Below are 14423 nucleotides of genomic sequence, written 5' to 3'. Positions count from 1 at the left end.
GTCCCAAGTCCTGGTGTTCTCTGGGGTTGTAGCGAGTTGCAGTCTGCAAGGTAGCAAGTTGAAGTGGTTGTGTTGTGTGTTACGTTTCTGCGTGTGTAATAGATTTTTGACGTGGAACTAAAGATGGATAGAGAAAAGAGTAGAAATACGTATTAGATTATTTCCAAAAGAAACAAAAAATGGAAGTTGAAGCTTCACCTTCCACAAATAGAACGTCAGAAAAGGTCGATTTAAGTTCAGAGGAATTCCATCCGAATTGCGAGAGTGAAACGTGCGAACTTTCAGACTCTTGATATTCAACAAGAAGGCATAACAGAAGATATTGCAAACCTTGTTGCAACATTATGTCAAGGAACTGTCGAGGTAAGTGACGTTCATTATTTGATAGCAGATATATCCATAGACGGATTTAGAATTGTTTTTCTGGGAGGGCACAGCATGTGCTGTAAGCATACAATCGTGTGTGTGCAGGGGAGGGGGGTGCCCGCGTGTGTATGTCTGGAAGACGTGTGTAGGATGTCACCATATATCACCAATAAACTTTCGCAGGGCGAGAGAACATGAAGATGAACAAGTTCCCTCAATGATTTCAGGGGCCTCACCGATGGTGGTGTAATCAAAGAGGTCCTGGGTTTGATCCCCTGTGAAGGTGCATTGCACAGTGGTACGTATCCCGATTTAAACTTTAAGTCCAGTCCCGATTAACGTATCTGAATATAAAATGGACTTTACAATCATTTACTTTTTGTTTTGTTCACGAACCCTCGAAAAACGATAGATCCACCAAGGCATTTGAAACCCTGGCGTCGGAGCAGTGGCACTAGTGTCGCTAGTTAAAGCCACGGGGAAGCCTGTGGTTCACGTATTTTCCGAGGTCCCAGAAAGCTTGGTGCTACTATACAGTGTATATGTATGCAACCACATTATAAAATCAGTTTTATTATTTTGTAGGAAAGGGATAAAATTTGTATTACGACACGGGATAGACTAGATAGGCATCCTATTAACTGTAAATATTCCTTACAAATCTTCTGAATATTTCTCTTATACAAACGCAACAAATACAATAAGTAATATACGTGTGCAGTAATAAATTCATTTTCTGAAAGCATCTTTTCTGGCATCAGTGGTCGAAGTAGGTGATGCTGCCTCCAGTTAAGAAAGTTTCACAAATCATACCCCCAATTAGAATAATTTTCATATTGAGCATCCTCCACCTACTGTATTGTCTCCATGTTGATCCATACAAGGATGTACCCCATCGTATTTCCAAAATCGATCAAATATCCCCTCCCTTTTCGGCTACGAATTTCTATTTCGAGCACTGTCTGGCAAGATTTTGACGGGCTCAGTGACAGATCCTGTGGTGCGGTACTGGGCTTCGGAGGGGAAGGGGGGAGTGGCCCCTTCAACAGTTGGTTTCGCAGTTCCATAACGTTAACATTATACACAATTCCTCTCCATAGACCTAATATGAAAATGAATATGACACATTAATGACACTGTAGTAGAAAATGTTAATTACTGAAGGGGTTCGTATTTGTTTATCGACTGTCAAACAAATGTTTTGACCAATAATATAATAATACAATGCCAAAAATGTACACAATATTTAGCAAATCCATCTCCACAACAAGTACAATGTTGATTGAATTGATGTTTTAAATCCACTTTATGCACAGTAAGGCTAATAGGGACTGGGCCTAAAGTTTAAAGTGAGATCCGAACCACTATTAGCCTCCACCGGGTGGGTATTGAACCCGGAACACCTTGATTACAAGGCGACGACGCTCACACTGAAATGAAACTGTGGTATCGTCATCTTGCAGCAATGCAAAGACGTCCAGTAAATGCTCTTGAAGCAATTGATATATGCATTGAAGTAATATTTCCCTGGGTAAACACACGTTTGCGCATATTATGTACAATCCCGGTAACAACAACATCAAATGAGAAATCATTCTCAACTTTGAGACGGTGAAGACCTATCTTCGAAATACCATTTGCGAAGAAAGATTAAATGGGTTAGCTGCTCTGAACATTCACTGGGATATAAAAGTTTCTTGTGACGACATATTGTCAGAACTCGCACAGAAACCTCGATGCCTAAATTTCAGAATTTAAATTGTTGAACTGTGGTACCTTATTTATTACTGTCTTTAAGACATCAAGTAGTCTTAATCTCTTTAATGTTGTTACAATGTTGAGTGTACATTTTTTGTTTAAAAATTATATTTGAGCAATTAAATATAAAATATTAATAATTTGGAAATATTCAAGCAGGTGCTTTTATATGATGCAATAAAAACATGAAGCATCCATAGCAAATACATTGATTGCGTTCATTGGGGTAAAATCCAAGTATATTAATTATCTAATTTATTACAAGAAATTTGACCTGTGAACTGGAAAATGTATTGGATTCATAACCCCCCCCTTACGAAAATCCTAGGCACGCGCCTGTATGTGATCATAGGCTTGCCGATAGCCACGCATTGAGTTTATGCGTTTTAGTTGAGTCAATTCATCGACAAAGCGAAGTCCTCGCCTTCGTCTCAAGTACATTTGCATTATAATTGCAATAAATAAAGAATAAAACCTTTCAGTTTATACATACTGCAGTAATGTAGTTTTATTTCTCTGTGCTGTGAATATTGTCTTTGCCTAACTATCCCTGTACCTGAGAGAAGTCTGTGTACTTCACCGAGTCTCATCGTTCACCGCTGAGTATTATTAAGTTAATATTAATAGTATAATAATACGACGCGTGAAGTAATTGCAAGAACGTGTCAAGCTAGAGAGTTAGTTAGTTAGTTAGTTTAAAAGGAAGTAGCTAAAAATGAGTAAATAAAAAAAATATTACGTGGCAGAGTGGTTAGCACAGCGCGCTACGACGCCAGGGGTCCCGGTTTCGAATCCCAACCTGCGCATGAGTGTTCTCTGTGAGTGTCCCTTCATCAGTTTCAGCATTCGTCGCTCATACTCATCTTCACTTTCTGAACCGCCAGGTGTACAGCACGTGGCGTAGCGTTTTGCGTCCGAATTCCAGGAACAGGCAACTTACGGTTACCTGACCAAGTAGCGTTTCGTCCGAGGGCTACCATCCTAATAGTGTTTAATGAAGCAAACTCTTGCTAACACTCTTAAATGCTCCATCCAAGAAAATATTTTTTTGTTGTTTTAATATTTTTTCCCCTCTGGAAATTGCAAATCTCACCTTCATAGTTGTCAGATAGTAAGAAAGTGTTGCCATCTGCCATGACTAAAATTTCTAGATCCAAGTTCACTTCCTCTCGACGATTTGTTTTGATTTGATTTGTTGTTTTAAGTCCACTTTATGCACATTAAGGCTAATCGGGATTGGACCTACAGTTTAAAGTGGTATCCGAACCACTTGTGCCTCCACCGGGTATCGAACCCGGGACCTCTCTCTCGACAATTTGTCTGAGTCTGCACTCCCTGTGCTGCACTCCGCTGTCTATGCAATGTAGTTTTAAAAGTTGTAAACCGAGGTATACTAGTCACCAATTCCATCGCTGCCAGTGGTTAGTCAAGGTGTGACTCATCAACAGCCAGGCTCGGACGAAACGCAACTCATTAAACCGTCGCAGACGAACTGTAGCATTTTTCTAGAAATTTCGCTTTCGGACGAAACGCTGCTGAACCGTACAGCAGTCCCAATGCCTGATCCAAGTTGCACAGCTGCTTTCGGAGCCCTTGGTTTGGAAAGGGGTGGGGATGAGGAAAGGGTCTTGATTTTTATACTGAAGCTCGTTCATTTCGTTCTCCTATTTCTCTTGGTTGAATTTTCTGAGATACGGAATCCACCTCATTTTGCTTTTCATTACGTTTTATTGCGTCACCCACGGTATGCTTACATGTACTTAACATTTTCAATTTCCCTGTACCCTTTGGTTAGGTACGGTAAAAATAAATAGCTGCCGTTCGTCAAATGTTGTATTTTTGTTTTTGTTACCCATTTTTCTCGTACTGGTAACAAATGTAGTCAGGAAGTAGCATCAATTGTTCCTTCCCCGCACTGTAGTTGACCAGTAAAAAAAAAAAAACTATGTAAAGCCTCGTTTCTATTACCACAAATTTGCTGCGCAACATGACGCGCGGCATGCGACGCTGCATGTGCCAAGCATTTGTTGAAATGGAAACTGTCTGCAACATGCCGCGGCGCAAGTGCCGGGGACAAAATTCCCCCAAACGATTAAGACGCACAACATGCGCAGCGGACAATGGAAACAGCCTGCAGCAAGTTCCTGCGTACTAGAGTAGAAACAGACGACGCGACTACAATCTGTGGTCCAACAAGATTTAATAACAATGCAAAATCACTTGCAGTCATTCTTACAAAGTTTTCGTATTCACTTTGAAGACGTAAGTCTCTCATCAACGAGTTATACGCTCCTTCCGAATTTCTTTTCGCTAGAAAATTTCTAATCCACCATCTAGCTCGTTTTCGCCTCTTTTTTTTACAAGTTCATGGTACGCGCCTGCCATAACCACAAAACCCGCCATAGTTGTATTGTTCATCTTTACACAAGTTAAATCACTACCAAATTACTACAATACAAGAGAATTGATTGATTGATTGATTTAGTTTATTTTACTTCGCGTTTTGTGCCTCTTGGCTAATTTGCGAAGATGGGGATGAGTGATGAAAGGATGAAATTGATGAATGGACATTCACAAACAACCAAGCCCGACCAGGATTCGAACCCGGGACCCTTGGCGTCGCAGCGCGATGTGCTAACCATTCGGCCACAGGGTCGGGCACAATACAAGAGAAGAAACACTGACTACTCTAAAGCACAAAGGAACAACGCTATACTCAAGTCCTGCACTCCGGTGTTGTTGCGGGCGTATTTTGCAGAAGTAGTTTTGAATTGGAAACAGTGCACTAAATGACGCGCAACATGCGCCGGCACATGTTGCGCGTCATGGGTCTGGAACTTGTCAGAATGGAAACGTAGCTTAACAGAAACAGAAGGCTTTCACGATTTATCTGAATATTAAAGATATCTTTTTTCACACCCAAACATAAATAACTATTTTCATATTTGAAAACGTAACAGGGGTGTAAGGGGTGACCTTCCACGTATTACATCCAATCCTCAACTTCATTCCACGTAGTACACCCTGGACTGCTCTTTGCAGACTAACGAGACTCTGGCGACTGGCCCTATGGCCAGTATAATTCTGTGTGTTCTCCTGCTTTCTGTCATGTCTGCTGAGTGCCTCTTTACAGCCTCAGCTTTTAACCTAAGTCAGAATATTTTAATATTTCAGTTATGCGACATTACAGTCATGTTATTTGTTATGGTAAGGGGCTGCACCCCGTATAACGTTGCGGGTGCAAAATAGCCTAAGTGCTGACGCACCCAAAATTTTAAAAGAAAGTTACATATAACTTTAAGAAATGCGTATAAATAGCCTATTTCACCATCGTTTATATTTATGTACATGTTGTTAATTTTCAAATATTGTGAAGAAATGCAGCAAAATGCTACGTATTTGATTACTAATGTGAGCCACTGTATATGAACGATGTATGGTCAAACATTACTTTGCAGAGCTCCGTGGCGGAGTGGTTAGCACAGTGCAATACGACGCCACAGGTCCCGAGTTCGGATCCCAGCCTGTGCATTATTTTCTTTGTGATGTTCTTTCATCAATTTTGTCATTTCATCACCCATCCTCGTCTTCGCGATTAGCCAAAAGTGGCATAAAACCAAAGTTAAATGTAACAAATAAAAATCAAACATTACTTGGCATGACAAGAATGGATAGGTTATTTTGAAGCTGCTGTCATTAAAAGCAAATTGTATGTAGCTTTCCTAGACAGAAGTTTCACACACAGAAACTGATTGATTGGATAACGGCTGCGGATTCCTACTCGAGCAGAAAATATATATATATATTTCCATTTATTACTTACAACAATAGCAGACTGATTTCCTGCTAAATCAAAGAAAACGTACATTCACAGTTACAAATTCACGTGTTGAATGAACTTAACTAAAGATTTCTCTCACTCCAATTCTGATTAATCGAACAGCACACCACAACGTGGGTCATTATATATTTCCAACTTACTCTCGAGTTCCTCAACTAAAAATAAATTGACTGTGAGACAAAAACTCCTCTCCGATAACACATTATATGCAGAGTATATTTAAGTTGAAATTCCATCATAATAATAATTTGAATTCTTCAAGTAGTAGCTACAAATATAATTTTTCATACATATTTTCTTAACAAAATATGACGTTCCTCACTTCACAAGGATAGCATATACACAGTATTTCACAAGAGTTTTTAGTTCGAGCTAGTCGTAGGCCTAATATGAATATAAACGTCACTTCATTACTTACTTAAAAAAAGTGCCAGGCAATCAGAATTCGAGGGTATGCCTGAAATTATTTGCAGTATCTCATGTATCAAGGGGGCTTTTTAAGTAAAATGAAGGATACATACCACATTCTTTGATCAATTCAGAGTAGTAGAAACGTAATTATACTGCATGTTGCAACTGAAAGCGTAGCCTCGAAGGCCGTAGTCGTTTAGTGATCCACTCATACACTCGGTACCAAACATTTCAAGATCGAGTAGACATCTGGGCATGGCTGTTTTTTTTGTAAGCATCCCTTCATAGATTTAATATGATCATCATTCATCTTCATCGTCGCGATTATCTACAAGTGGCAGAAAAGCGATATAAAACATGAATAATAAAAAAGTATAACAAACAAAACAGGATAAAAGGATGAACTGAGTAAATGATAGGAAGTTTTATAAAATTACTGTTTCTTGAATAATCTTGTCCTTTGTTCCGATTGTATTTCTCAGTCACACGTTGCTCAATGTCCATGTCGACTGCCGTTCTTGCGTTCTTGAAAATTACTTTCTTGTCTGTCTATGCCTTTCTTTCAAACGTGGTAGGTAGGCGGGGGTTCTGTCTGTTTCTACACCAAAAAGTTTAATGCACCTCCTGTCCAAGAAGACAAGAATTACTGAAAGTAATTTTCAAAATTGTAAGCGGATGAGGGCCCTTGTAAATGATAAAATATACTGTCCTTTTATTCGCTTAGTTTTGAGAATCACTTTCCATACAATTCTTGCCTTCTTGAGAGTCCAATGGCCCTGTCTAGCTACAGACCAGTTGCACAAACGCGGTTTCGTTTGTTTCGTACAACAATTCCATCTAACATTTCGTTTCTACGTATTTTCTACTTGCCAATAGTGCCTTTCATATCGCCCCAAGGCGTTGTCTACTCGGATGCTTCGTGATCGAAAGTCACGTGTACAAAGTTTCAGGATTCAGATTTTCCGATTTTGCGTGGTGCAGCTGCTATCAGTTCGGTTCGCCTTCTCAAGGTCGCGCAACAAGCAATTATTTTTCGTCTTCCGATAGGAGAAAGCTTGCCTCTCGCTTAGGTGGACGAACGCGTGGCACGGATGATTTTTTGGCTCGACCATGGTTGGTCCTTTATGTTTCGTCCTTCAGCAACTTAATCTAAGCACGAATCATTCCCATCGCCAAACCACTGTATTTAAAAAAAATAATAAAAAAAATGATGTAACACATGTAAACAGAAAGACGGAGAGAGAGATAGATAGATAGATATAAACGTTTCCCCTCAACAATCGTATAAAGTGAACGTACATGTTAAAATTCATCTTGCATAAATAATCAAATTAGAACAAATTCACATAAAGCGATTAAGTATGCAGAAAAGAAATATATTTGTGATAAATACATAGTTAATAAGTAAATTCCAATAACCAGAACTTTTGTCACGCCGAATCTTGTTTACGGATGTTTTCAAACGTTTTGTTTTACAATTTAATTTTTTCACTGACATCCAGAACGAAAATACGTATTATAACTTAGTGACTTTCAAGGGGTCAAAGTACTGTAATGTTAGTATGCTGACGATCATAATTATGAGGCTTCTTCGAAAATGCCTTCGATAACGGTATTTGCTATTCGTAACGGATATGTGTATCACTTTTTCGAAACAGACTTTTGTGGAGGAAAAGAACTGTAACGTTACAAAAGTAACGAGCACAATTATACGAGAGACCTATGTTATTCTCTCCGGAACACGGCATCGGACACGGTATTGCACATCGGAACGTCTGTATGATACCAGCTATAAATAACGTTGTTGCTTTGAAAAAAGGAGTGTAACGTTTTTTCAGTCGTGACCTCAATTAAGTTACTGGTTAATTGTAACGTTACTATCACTTTCCACATACACTAAAGTTAATAGTCAATACGTGACGAATCTCTTTCTTACCCTGTAACGTTACTGGTTGCCGGCAATGGATGTAACGTTAAAGCGTCACCTAACGACCTACTGCTTTACAAATCAGTTATGGTTCGGTACCGTTATGCACACCTGTAACGTAATGTTTATATACCTGAGGTAACGTTTCTGTTCACGAAAAAAGTTATTCTGTTTCTGGTTGTAACATAACGGAAACCGTAATTGAAAATACCGTTCCATTTCGTTACGTTACGACTCCCTGGAAATAAGATTGTTTAAATGCCTCACACTTGCCTCCTGGCAGTTTGAGGTGCTTTGTTGTTAACATATTAAAATTCGGAGTGCAAGGTCAAGAGAAAGGTGAAAAGACAAGACAGAGTGCTTTTTGTTGGTAAAAATGGCCAAGTATGATCGTTTTTGCGTAAATGTTTCACATAACAACGATAATTTTTATTCTTTCCTGGCTTCCTTAGATCGGCGTGTATGTCGCATTCATTCAAATTATAACGTTCAACTAGAATTTAAAGACAGGTAAAAAAACAATGTTTTAATTTTATAGCCCACAAAAATTAGCCTTTTTAATATTTTTTTTCTCCTGTTTATCATATTTTTCGTATCAACCCCAAGGGACGTGACCCCCCGGGCGGTCATCCACTTCGCCAAACCCTTGCTCCGCCACTGTACACACACATCAAAACTTAAGCATGAACATCTGCACAGATAGCACATGCATACGTACAGTACGGATGATTAAATACAGTAATACCTGTCACTGACTAACACAACATATCAACTATATTGAGTACTATAGTAACTAATCATTGTCAGTGTGTGTGACATTTCCAGTATGGGGCATGCCCTCCTCTAACAGATGTGCACAATTGGCATTCGTTTGAAATGCAGGATCAGGAACAAGGTTGTCTAGCAGTTGCAACGACTGAGCAATGCTCTGGAATTGTCCGAGTTGATGAACTGTTTTCCGCTAGATGTCTCTCCAAGCATGCTCTATTGGGTTTAGATCAGGAGTGTGTTCTGCCCACTCCATTCGATAGATATATTTTCTCACAAAGTTATCTATAGCCACTGCATGATGAGTGTGAAGATTACCGTCCGTAACAAAGAAATCTGGTCTGATTTCTGCACTGATCAGGCGAACACCATGGAAGAAGACGTTGCTTGAGTTTTTAATTGCATTTACTACTAGCTTGATATTTACTTGATTTTGCAATTGTATCTTAAGGAGTATATTTGGTCAATCTATAAATTACAGCGCCTTGAATAACGTAGTGTGGAAAACGACCCAAGAAACTGGTTCCCCGAGACGATGACAAGTAGATGGCAGTGCGATCGACCCAGGTGCTAATTTTGTTATGAAAGTAATGCGGCTTAGTTAGTTTTTGGAATATATTGTGTAGATTTGTTTCTCTAGAAAGGCGGTAAGTGAATTGATGGAAACAGTTATATTTGTGGAGTGATTTGCAGTCACGAAATGGCATTAATTTGGAAAGAAAAGTAAAATAAAATTAATAAATAAATAGCATGCGTAACACAAGAAGAAACATCGCAATGTGATTCCGGACGTCAGGTCTTGGACTGTGTATTAGAGTTTACTTTTCTATGTTATTAGAATATAAATAGTATCCTGAGAGATATTTCATACCGAGGCGACAAACCACAAATGTCGCTTGAAAGCGAGCAGTCGGAAATGAATGCAGCCTTTCGAACCGTAGGGACAAAAGCTCTGACTGCACCGTTTCCTCAAGGAGATTTTACACCAAAGCGACACGCGACAAACGATACGAGGATTTCACACCAAAGCGACACGGGTACTTCGGTCCAAGGCAACTTTCATACCGAAGTGACACATGTTGCTTGGAAAGGAGCCAATCAAGAGCAACATTTCACATCGTAGCGGCATGACGGGCAACACAGGCCAGCGTTCGGTTGGTGAAATCCTCAAGCGATAAGTGTCGCGTGCCGCTTGTCGCTTTGGTGCGCAATCTCACTAAAGCAAGACACTCATTGCATCGCGTATGCGCGAACAAAAAACCACGGCAACATGTTGCAAGCTATTGAGGAAATGGCCCAGTTTGAGCGACGCAGAAGCGACAAGGCGACACGTGTGGCTTATCGTGTCGCCTAGATCTGTTGTTGTAATGTGCGGTTTATCGTGTCGCCTATCTGTTGTTCGCAAGCAACGCTTGCTAATAGACTGAAGGTCTAGCACCGGGGTCAACACCAGCGCCTCTAGCGGATCATTTTCGAGTGGAACCAACCAGAGAGCGCAGAAGCATGCCGTTTTCCACACTACGTTATTCTAGGCGCTGTAGTATAAATAATCACCTAGGCATGACTTAATATATCGCGAAGTAATGTATTTTCGTTGGTAAAAGTTTCAAGAATTGTCAACAAAATTCTCTAACGAGATAGAGTGTCTCTATCTCGGTCTTGTCTCGACAAATTCTAGTATCGATTGTTTACAAAGCAGTCTCGATCTCGCACTCGTCTGAATAGAAAGGCTTGCCTTGTATCCTTGATAATGCGCCTTGCTATTAATACATAGTCTTGTCACCGGATGTCTCTGAAACATTCCTTTCTGCCCACATAGAAGATGAAAGCTCGGTTGGTAGAGTAATGGCATGGTATATCAGAGATCCGGGTGCGAATCCTGTTCGAACCTGCATTCTTTTCTCGCTAAGATCCGAACTGTCTGGCAGAATACCCCTTGGAGTTGACGACTTGGGAAGAACAGCTGAATAGGCAGATTTTTCTCGAGAACTTCTCCATTCGAGAAATCTCAACATCGCCCTCTTGAGATAACGACAGGAAACGAAAGGATATCACGAGCAGTGTTGCCAATCGCAGCAACAGTCAACTAAGAGTACTATGATTTACTGAGGACCAGTGGCGCGTACCTCAAATAAATTGAAAGGGGAGCAGGATGAGCTGAGCTTACAGTGGCGGAGATTGGGTTCCAAAGGGGGGGGGGCAAGGTGCTAATGATGATGTGATGATAATTTGAGAGAAATAATTATCGAGACAAGACAGAGAATGTTCTATAACCCTGTTATTGTTAATAGCACATATCCAAGGTGGGGATCAGGGGGCTGGAGCCTTCTTCAGGATTTTTTTCTGTTTACATTAGATAAAATTAGGTTTTTGTCGTCTTGAGTAATGTAGCGATAATTTAAGGAGATAAATAATTATCGAGGCAAGACGGATAATGTTCTATAACCCTGTTACTGTTAATAGCACGTATCCAAGGTGGGGATCAGGGGGTTCGTGCCCCCTTCAGGAAATGTTTCTGCTTACACTAGATAAAATTAGGTTTTTGGCTTCTTGAATGATGTGATGATAATTTGAGCGAAATAATTATCGAGACAAGACGGAAAATTTTCTATAACCCTATTATTGTTAATAGCACGTATGCAAGGTAGGGATCAGGGGGCTCGAGCTCCCTTCAGGAAATTTTTCTGTTTACACTAGCTAAAATTAGGTTTTTGGCTTCTTCAATAATGTGATGATAATTTGAGAGAAATAATTATAGAGACAAGACAGAGAATTTTCTATAACCCTGTTATTGTTAATAGCACGTATGCAAGGTAGGGATCAGGGGGCTTGAGCCCCCTTCAGGAAATGGTTTTTGAACAAACCTCTGATCCACCCCTGAGCCGGCTTTCCCGCTTTTCATTACATGTTAATTCTATTGATAGTTAATCTTCAGCGACACAGCTCACTAGATATACTCTGCTCTATACATATACATTTACTTACACACACACGTCACAACATTCATTCGATTTTTAAAATAAATTTATTTCCGAAAACACGGATGAAGTGTGAATTCCTATGCCGTTGCTGGTGCTCGTTTTTGAGATGCCCCGTGGCTGACGTCATCCGTGGAGGTTTACGAATGATTCCGAACTTTTTCGAACGCCAGACTGCACCTCCCTGAGTGAAAGTGCCTGAGAATGGTGTGCAGAAAGCTTCTTGCTGACAATATAATAACTAGTGCTATCAGCGAAAAATTATGAGAGAAAAAACTTAGGTTGATAGATTGTAGTGAGGGAAGAACCCACAATTAATATGAAAGGTAAAGTTGTACATGTGAGGACATAAGGAGAGGTGATATTGGGGCAAGAAATCTTCATTGATGTATGGAAATGTGTGTACACCCGCAAAGGCTCATACTGAAATAAACCTATATTATATTATATTTATTATGCCAAGTTACGGTAACACCTAAGCTTCCATTGTTTATTTTGTATTCTTTATAACATCTGGAGTTGTTTTATACTTTATTCTAAAAATGATAGCGTTAATGGGTTATGTGGCAGAGCAGCCATTGGCTGAACCTCGACCTCTTAATAAAGAAAATTTAATTATTATTATTATTATTATCAAAAAATGTATTCTAATTCTGTACAAGCAAACGTGAGCGTCGGGAGAGGTGTCGAACCAGCCCATCACCACTCCCCTCCCCCAATATTGATATCGTTTATTTCAAGTCACAAAAAATTAGAAAACTTGTTATTTTTATTGTTAATAACCGAAATAAAGTTAAGTCAGTTAGTATTCGAACACAATAAGCAAAGTAAAAACTGCGTTTCAATAGAAAAAAAATATGTTTTCATATTCACCCTTTTTCTGAAAAGAATAAATGGTTATGCACAAATAAACTCTAAAATTTCCCAGTAGCTTTTAATTTTTTCCATGAACGAGATACATGTGAAAGTTAATAAAACAGTGACAATGCATTTCAGCATCAACAGTGTAATTTTTTTCAAATATAATGAAAATGATGAAATTTGGAAGTGTGAAACGGGTTGCAGAGCCACACAAGGGGTGCACAAATCCCCTCGTCCAATCCCCCTCCCCGTGCGCCGCCTTCGCCTTCTCTGGTAACAAAGTTGATTCTTACTTGGCAACACTGGTCGTGGTGTAGTGCACGCTGGGAAATCTGCTAACCACCGTAGCATGGATTTCTCAAGGGTCGTTGTTATATCTCTAATGGTTGCCTCTTAGCGGCAGAAATATCACGCCTTAATGGGTGACGTTATTTGGGAGGAAAATTCCCCTTTGGAAGATTGAAATTTGTCTCTTTTTCATGAAATGTTGCATTTATTCCCTCGTGCCTACCCGGTTCGTCGGGTTCTTTTTCCTATAAGGATACTTGAACGTGTGTTTATTAGGCTACTAATAATGACGTCACAATTTATGAAACATCAAGTGATCCTTGAATGTGTCAAGGCTCTCAAGTTAAATGTAGTGTTAAATTACTGTACATACGTAAGAGGTGGGTGAGTTAGAGTTTCAGAAAGTTAATTATAGCACGGTGAATTCGTGGTTGTAGACACAATTAGTTTTTAGGCAAATTTGGGTTTGACAATATTTGCTTTTTTTTTCATTCATAATGCCTTTATGTTAATTGTTAGAATTAATATTGCTGGAACGGAAAATACGAGGTGCGGCTAGAAAAAACCGGACTGTTGCTACAAAGTCTTTTATTGGTTATTTTCTACAATACGAACATTATCCCCTTCAAATTACTCCCCTGAACTATCAATACACTACTTCATACGAATTTTCCATTGTTGGAAGCAGTGATGGAAATAATTTTCTGAAACCATGTTCATGACCTCCGTCGCTTTTGTTTGCACAGATTCTACGGTCATAAATCTGGTTCCTTTCAGTGCTGATTTAACCTTTGGGAATAAAAAAAAGTCGCACGGAGCGAGATCCGGCAAATAAGGTGGATGTTCTAACACTGGGATCCCATGCTTGCCCAAAAAAGCCTTGACTGACAATGCCGTGTGGACAGAAGCATTGCCCTGATGAAGAATCCATGAGTTGCTTTTCCACAAATCAGGTCGTCATCTTCTTACTCGCTCACGAAGGATCGTCAGCACCGTAATTTAATAATGTTCGTTGTTTGGCAATAGCTCGAATACTCAAGGACGATCTTTTCAAATCAATTCACCGACATTTGCAATGTTTGACTCCATTTTTGAAGTGCAAGGCCATCCAGGACGCTAGTCGTCCGCGATCACTTCTCGTCCCTTTTTAAACCTTTGAAACCACTCAAACACTTGCGTGCGTGATAAACACTTATCTCCGTATACTTCCTTCAACAAACCATTA

This window comes from Lepisma saccharinum, chromosome 21 (assembly GCF_977018435.1).
Source record: "Lepisma saccharinum chromosome 21, izLepSacc3.1, whole genome shotgun sequence".
Taxonomy (NCBI): domain Eukaryota; kingdom Metazoa; phylum Arthropoda; class Insecta; order Zygentoma; family Lepismatidae; genus Lepisma; species Lepisma saccharinum.
This window is presented reverse-complemented; position numbering follows the sequence as displayed.